The sequence below is a fragment of the Halyomorpha halys genome, unplaced genomic scaffold (genome assembly GCF_000696795.3).
Source record: "Halyomorpha halys isolate HHAL.00 unplaced genomic scaffold, Hhal_1.1 Scaffold408.1, whole genome shotgun sequence".
Classification (NCBI taxonomy): domain Eukaryota; kingdom Metazoa; phylum Arthropoda; class Insecta; order Hemiptera; family Pentatomidae; genus Halyomorpha; species Halyomorpha halys.
The window spans coordinates 536371-545561 of NW_027113749.1; positions in this window are offsets into that span (position 1 = coordinate 536371).

Consider the following 9191-nt stretch of genomic DNA (forward strand, 5'->3'; position numbering starts at 1 on the left):
GCTTATTTTTCTTACCACTAATCGGAGATGGAAGTGTCTTCAGTAACAGGAATTTGGAATTTTTATAGTTTGAAATTTTAACTAATTATTAATCTGTGGATTTTTATAAATATCTTATCTCTCCGATATATTTAATTTAATTAGTATAGCAGTGTTTCAGGATGGCGAAAAAAAAACGCGTAATGGTCCGTGCACATGATGACAATTTTTAGCCATAGCAGCAATTATTGCAGTTTATGATCAAATTTTAAACTGTATGATCGTTACCAATTATGCATTTAATGTCATGATGACAATTTCATCTACCACTAACACTAGGTATGGTGTGATACTTAATATTGTACGCGATTGCAGTAAAGCAATGTTGCACATGTATTCCCATTTAGAGTGAAATTTCGTACCTTATCTACCTACAGTACCTAATCAACTACAATACCGATTAAACTGAACGAGTTTTATGGTTTCTAAACATTAAATTGTTTCTATTAAAAACTCCTAACTTTATCAAGAGGTAATGGGCTAATAACTATAAAGTTTTTTTTCCGAATCATAATATGGAGAACAGTAATTTTTTTAATTTATTGAAAATTATAATTTTATACTATCACTAAATGCGATAACGCAAGATTTACAAAACATGATAATATCTTGTGTAGGAACCACCGAATGGTACAGCTCTTCAATCCGTCGCCATCTTATTTTCAGACGCCAAGGAGAGTAATCAGGGATAGTTAGGTATGGAAGGTGTCTAGTTGGTTTTTGTGGACAGACATTTTAGAATGAAAGGAAATATCTATTTCGATTCTAAACTACCACAAATGTTTATGGATCCGTTTATTTGTGACGTAATGAGGAACATATGATTTTTCGAGAGCACCATTAAATCGAATATAATAAGAGAGAGATTAAAACGAAGAAAATGCTCCAGCAGAAAATCCACGAAAGGAAAAGCAAGTACCAAGTCAATGCCCAGAATAAATCCATTAGAGAATATTTTTCTTCTCCCCCATTACAAAACACAGATACACATAAGTTGTAGTGACGCAGTCTAAAGCTTCCTTTCAAATATGATGGGCAAGTTGAAGATATAAATAACGGTTACCTAAAATAACGAACTAACCTTGATATAAAAATAGAGTGAGTATTAACATATATGCAAATAGTAATTACAGCAAGGTGGTATAGGTGCCATCAGAGCGAAGAGCTATCAGAACTAATTGGGCTGGCGCGGAAGTCTTGGGGCAAGGACGAAGGTGAGGCAATCCTTTACCAACGCTAGAGAAAGTCTCATCCTCCGCAAGGTCGCTCTTGAGAAATAGCTGTCCTCTTAAAGGAGTATCCATCGGGACGGGGGTCAATCCGGCTCCGTCTCCCGCCCAGGGAGGATGGTCTCAGAAGATACAGCTTCATCAAGGTCTTCTCAACGACCCGGCTTCATTTTCATTTACATCTTGAAATGCCAATGATGCCAAACCGGACCTGAATAACTGTAATGTTTACAATAGAAAACAAATAGTAAATAAGGAGTGTATGTATTTATTGATTAGCTATGTTTTCAACCATTAGAGCTCAACTTCCCCTTTGATGCTGTTTTCATAAAATAATACAAAGTATAAATTAATATACAGAAATGACATGGAAACGGAACAAAACGTGAATATAAAAATATTCATTCAGAATTTATAACTTCAGACTTGATATTCCATGTAAATGAAACGTAAACAATATAAAAAGGAAACGTAACGTGACGTATGAATCGATTATAAATTAAAGTGATATACAATATTCTAATATATTTAGTAAGCTACCTTCATACTTAAATTTGTTTTTATTAATTTCACATTATTATTATATTCTTTTAAAATATGAAATTGTTGAGTGCATCGGAAAAAAAAAACAACGTGTTAATTTGAATCAGACGTGTTTCAAATATAGTATCGTAGATAATGCTGTCAAAAGGTCGCTCAAGGCGCCATATGGTTTATTCAACGGAATTTGTGGGGTTGAAAAATAAAAAACTTTATTTGTCATGTTAAAATCAGTTGATCATTACAAAAAATAAAATACCAGTATTAATATCTGATTAAAAAAAAAATAATTTGTAAGACTAGTTTTTCACGGTTATTGCATTATTTATTTAGAAAAATAATGGTATAATTGTGATTACAAAATAACGGAAAATATCATAAATCCAAATTAGAAAAATAGTTTCTATTAAACCGTTTTTTTTGTTCATGCATAAAAGGCGTCGTTTCTTTAAATGCGTTTCAAGTGTGTGCAATGCATTCTTCTAACGAAACGATTCTTTTTAAGCATAGTTGACCGTGTATAATATACATGAGAAGATGGTTGGGGTTGCGATCAGTAAATAACGCAAATCATTTTTTTCAACTTATTTGCGTTATTTACTGACCTCAACTATCTTCCCCTCATAGATTCTTTTTTATGGTTGTTTCAATGAAAGATTCTAATATTCGATTCGCCGGAACTGGTAAGCGATAAAAAATGTCGGAGAAATGCTGAATAACTAATACTAGAATAACGAAATAATTCCTATAAACACCTGATGTCTTGATTAATGTTAAACTCTTTTGGTATAATGCAATTTCTGTTCCGAAGCTAGGACGAGTACCCATGATCACCGTTGTTTAGTCATTTCCTATAAAGGAGGGAGTATAGGTGTTATAATAATATGTTCCCCACTCCTTGATGAAGAATCTTACATTTTGGAAACCTTTCACTGAACGTTGCGTGCAATGCCTAAATATTCTAAACGATAGTAACTAACAAGAAATTTGTAAGCTAAATGTACCCACTCTTAAATCATGCTTTACCCTCATGTTTGGTTAAGAAAACATAACGCGTGTTTTAATTGTTTCACTAATGACTAAAACAAAGAAAAATTAGTAGGGATAAGAAAATGCTTTTGCATGTTTAACGGCACAGGTACACCGTAACATGTTTGCCAAACCTAAGACCCGTAAAAAGGTCAGAATCGACTGAAAAAAACTTACTTAACATAAATGTAACACACATACAACATTTTACCACCCTGATTCAATTTGAAGATGCTGCAGAGATTCCTATGACTTTAAACCTCCAAAACCCGACTCCCAATATCTGCTATACCACCAAATCAATTTATATTCGAATTGCTAATCTCTTAGCACAATGAGGAGGAGTTGTAGGTTTGCGTGAAATGGTCACACAATCACAAGGGTGTGAAAACTGGTTGAAAAGATAGTAACGATGGAATACAAAATTCTAGACCTCCCAAAAGGAATTTATTTAACACCAAAAAAATTCACATACATTTTTAACCCCCTTACGCAATTTGAAAGGCCAGAAAGTTGCCCAAAATATTGAAATTGGCACGAAAATATTTTGGGTTTGATAGGAAATAGTCGAGTTCCCCAAAACACTCTACAAATTATATTCAAATACAATTTGGTAATCCATTAACGCAATTTTGAAGGACTGCGAGTGTGTGTAATGTCTTGAATTACATTAAAAAACTGTCAATAAACAATTGGATGTATATGAGTAATATATTGTGACCCCGAAAACACATTTTTTTTTATCAATGATTCTACTTACGTAAAAATCAAACTTCTAACTCAATTTGGAGGTTTAGAGATTTCTAAGTCCTTACAAACCACCAAAATCCCAAAATATGGTGGTGCTGGAAGAAAAAGAGGCTCTCAAAAGGCATTTCTCTATTTCAACCCACCAACTCAATGCAAGTACACCCTTGCTGATTTAGAGAAGCTCTAGGAGATTCACAAAGAGCATTTTGTTAAACTTAGATTTCAATTTAGGTTTTAATAACATTGTCGGTGCGAAACAGAAATAGCGTGTCTAAAATGTTTCGTGATCCGAGTTTGCTGCATTTGGAAGTGGTTTTGTAATCTAACTGTCTGAACATATGATATCACTGATTAGAAATCCTGATTGATCTATCAAAATAAGTCGAAGGAATAAATAATTTATACTTAAAATTTCAAACTTAATTAAAAAACGCCACTTTGATATTTGACCGACGATATTATAGCGTAAACAGTAGATACCGTCATAAGGACAGTATGTAATCGCTCCCCTCTCTCCACCCTTTCAGAAAATAATATGTATTGATTTAACCTTTACTTTTCATTTCTGCCCTCAGAAGTTGTTTTTAAAATTTTCAAATCTTAATCTTAAATTTTCAATTGATATAACCTAAAAATGGAGATGAGGCCTGGACTATGCAGTACTTGTAATAATTTCTGCTTCCTATGTATTATACTTTTTGAAATACAATTACCAATAAGTCAATGAGTGTGAGGCATCTCTCCTTACATATTTAAAGAAGATAAAGATATAACGGGTTTCCGTCTACGCTAGTATTTTGAGAATGTTCGTTTTGTTTTATATAGACTTTAACCATCTATCAAACCAATAATTATAATGTTATAGAAGACATAGTTTTTGAGTTACTCAAAAAGCTACTTTTTGGGGGAGTTTGAAAATACATTTTCTTTAACACCTCTAAGAGTCCAAATATTTTCTTTGAATAATTGTATATCTACAACATAAGGAGAACCTACTTTAATAATTTCAGCTTTATAAGTAATGTCGTTTTCAGCAATCAATAAGTCAGTGAGAAAGTAAGATCCATCGTCATCTTACTTTCTCACTGAATTATTGATTGAAGACGGGTTTTATTTATTATGTTAATGTTTTTTCGCAGTTTTTTTGTATTGTGGCATATTTGACAAAAATAAGTTTGTTCTTTTTTTATTTTATGTTTGGGGTATTACATAGCTTTGCCGTATGCTGGAGTTATTTTGTGACAATTCTAATACTTTTAAGACAGTCTGTAGAACGGCCTCAGTCAAGAAAGTGAGCGCAGTCTATGGTACTATCTTTGGAATACGTACAATTCCAAATAAAAACATACATTTCTATTTATATTTGCCACTTTCGTGTCAAAAGCGACACTGATTTAAACCGGCCTAGTGGTTGGGTTGTTTGTTACATTTGGGGGTATTTTTGATTCTACCGATTATTTATAGATTTTATATTTATGTGAATGTGTAATGCTTCCTTTTTTATTTACTCAAAAAAGCTCCAAGTCATAATTGGAGGAATTCATCGAAGGCAGATGAATCATTCACCCAAAAAGTGACAACATGATGTCCATAGCTACATTTTTTTTTTTTTTTTACTTGAAAATTTAATACTATTTTTATCAATTTAATACTACCTCGTCTATTACCAATATGACTTAATTACTAGTTACGATTGGTTTTGATAAATTATTAGCTATGATTTAATTATAACCAAATGCATATCAATTCAGTTAGTGAAATATGATTAATATATATTCTTATCAAATTATTGTTTTTATGTTGAGATTATCCAACATTCGTCGAATAAGAATCATCTTGAGAAGAGTTTCAAATCTCAGGAACTTGGTAGATGTACAGACGTCTATCAGAGCTTAAAATAAAACTCGATAAATTTACTTTAAATAAGTTTTAATGATCTTCGTAGGAGAGCAATTTCTGTGATATTTACTGCAATAAAGTCAGAAAGTGGATTTTTATTTTTTTAAACCACTGTTTATGAAAATACCTGAATTTCGGGTACTAGTACACATATAGAGCTGTAAAAGGGCTCAAATTTTTTTGACTTTAAAAATGTATGCATAGTGTTTTTCGGGCGGTTTCATATAGTATTCAATATTGATAGTTTCAAAGAGCATTCAATTAAAAAATAAGGAAAATTTTAGGATTTTTTAAATGTTTCAATTAAATAAACTTCCTGTGGTCTGCTATAAGTCGCAAGTTTAGATTTATTCTTCAATCCAAAGTTAAATAAAATACAAAAATCATTACTTCTGAAAAAATATCTTTTCTTGCTCTTTTATTTTTTAATATTCCTTTCCTGGACTAGGGACCCTGGAGTTATAAATTTCTTTCCTTACCAACTGTCACTACAATTTAGAATTGAATTCCATAATCTCTCATATATCCTTGTCGAATATATGAATTTTCTTGGAATAAAATGTATTATTTTCATAGATACTACCCAACTTAATTTTATTGATGACTAAATTCAACGACGACATACTTGGATTACGTAATAAAAATGGAAAGGTCTAGGAAAATGAAAATCCTTAGCAACTATTTCCCAATAGCTGTTAAGAAATACTTAAAACATAACTGAGGACAAAGGTCAGGCCTGGGATGACTCAGGGCACGGCTCTACAAAGGCTACCTGCACTTTCGAAACCAACTCCTCGCCTAATGACTTTTCCGAATTTTTGAGACTTCTCCTAAAGATTTTTTCCTAATTTGTAATGATTACAAAAATAATCATTTCAATTATTTTACAATGAAATGAAAATACTGATGTAGTATTTCATTTTTCTACATCTTCTCTGGTCTAAAATTGAAAACTTACTTCCATAATGATAATAGTAATAATTTCTCCATCCTAACTTTATTCATCAGTTTAGGTTTAGATTTTATGTATGGGCAATGTCACGACAATGGCATGTTGGAGAGACCAGGGTTGAAGAGAAAAAAAAAATCTTTAGTTATATTTATAAAGAAATGTTTTCATAAACACTCATAGACTGAGTTTTATAAACCTATTTCGAGCTATTTCCGGCGCACGGAGTGCGGCAGCAAGGGAGTACTAACCTATGCTTGCGTATGTTACTGCTGCAAAAACTCAGCAATTGATTTTTATGATTTTGTAACAGACTGTTGTACAGATTTTGAGGTGGGTTCCGCATAATTTCAGGGGATCATAACAATTTTTAATAGCAGCTCAAAGCTCGGTTAAGTAAATGTCCACCAATTCATCCTCATCCGTCCGGGTGCCTCATCAACACGGCAACTTGGTCCAGTCCTCCTGGCATCAGTCTGCGTCTGCTAAAAAAACAAGAAAATACCACAAAGTTACTGACCTTAGTTCTAGAATATATAAAGCGAAAAAGCGTACATACACAAATTTCAAGAACATTGAATATAATATTGTAAAAAAAAAAAAAAAAAAAAAAAAGGAAACGGGAATTTTTTCATTTAAAATTAACGGGAATCTGAATTTTGTTCTTCGATTGTCAATTGTCTTAGATCTTCAGGATTAATTCGGTGTCCTAATCATTTGAAAATATTTTATTTTATAGATTTGTCTACTCTTAAAGGACCATTAGCATACATTAAAAGAGATTATTAATATGTATTTTTGCTATGTCATGTAACACTAGTTTCATTAAGGGGTTACGAAAAAAAATTGGCATAAGGTATATACACGGTGTATACAGCTCTCCGCTGTATTTCTCATTTTCTGTTGTGCAAGGGATAAAGTACTCATCCCTCCTGCTTTTCTTTTTTTAATAATATTAATTTAAATAAGACTAAAAAAAAAAAGGTTCGAGGTAACTCTTCCCATCTGAATTGTAATTAATAGAATTAAAAGAAAAAAAGTACAGTTAATCGGAATTATAGATCTAAATAAGATATATAGTTGATTTAATTTACATCTTTTTCAGAAAGGCTGCACAAACCAAAGTTTTAGTAATGTTACATAAGACTAAAAAAAATAGGTTCGAGATAACTCTTGCCGTCTGCATTGTAATTAATAGAATTCAAAGAAAAAATGTATAGTCAATCCCAATTATAGATCTAAATAAGATATATAGTTGATGTAATTTACATCTTTTTCAGAAAGGCTGCACAAACCAAAGTTTGTAATCTCTTGAATAAATGTTTGATGGAGAAACCAACAGTTTTGGAATGATAAAAAATTCCCAATGTCTCAAAACTCAGTTATGCCAAGATTATATCCGGAGAGATTGGTCATGATTATTGTGAGCCTACGCCGCCACCTAATTCCAAAATTTTTTAATGCCGAAAAGATATTTTAAAAAATGCCGAACTACTCTTGTGGGCTACTACAGCCCGGCTACTGGTCCCCCCAAAACCTTAAATATAGTAGTAAGTTAGTACTATTTATACTTTTTTTTTCCGAACCCTCTAAAACAGAAATAAAAAAACTATTTAGTTGTTTATTTTTCTTATTTATGGCGGGTATTGGTCTGGGATGTGACAGCAACTTTTTTGCTAAACCGATCAACCCGAAGTGTTTCTTCATAAAATCGATTTTTCACATTGGCTCGGTTTTTTCCAAAACTACTCAATCGATTTAAAATAAACTAAGTGAATCAATAAGTAATTAAGTGATATTTGTTACCAGATAGGTGTTAACTCCATTGAAATAACATAACAGGGCTTAAATACCAAATTAAAAAAAAAATGTTCTTTTAACGTACTTTTGATTTTGTTTATTCGAAAATAAAATAACCAGTTTCAATTGTTAGAAATAGTTACTAATATACAAATGAAGAATATTACAGAATTGTATGAATAACTAAAGGGGGGGGGGAGAAAATGTTTTTTCTTAAAATTCTTTATGTTGGTGAATTTTTTTTTTATTAACTGTTTACTTTTGATATTCAACACTCAACGATATTGAAATCTAGTAGTGTAAGCAAAATCTAATATGTTATAATGAAGCTAATAGTCCAACAATTTTAACCGAATTTCCTAACCTATCAGAATTCTGGAAAGTATTCACTGAAATCTGAGATCTTCCTCAACTTTTTTTTTGGAGCAAAGTTTTTGGAATACTGAACTTCCAAAAATTTTTTTCAATACTTCATAAGCACATGTAGTTGTCAGGCTTGATATATTTTTCATTGATTGTTTTATGTAGATTGTTGATCATTTCACACATCTGGTTTTTGGTTCGTAGCAGTGGATAGCTAACGTATTTTTATGTGATATGGAAGTTATATTTTTCATTTTTCAGAAAATCTAAGAAGTATTAGCAGAAATTTAACTCAAATAAAGTTATCTGAGTTTTTTTTAGTTATAACTTTAATTATAAGGGCATAATGTATTATGTTATAGACATTATGAATTTTTAAAAAAGTATTTATTTAATAACAATGTCATCTTTTTGTCTATATTATTTCATTAGGGGAGGGAAAGTAAGGTTAAAAATGAAAGAATGGTGTTAAAACATGCTAATGATCTTTGCAATCCTGGTCGCCAGATATTAGCGTATCTCTAAATTCATAAAATTTTGTTTCACAAGCAGAAGACTGGTGAAACTTCTCTAGAAGTAACGAGAGTTTGGCA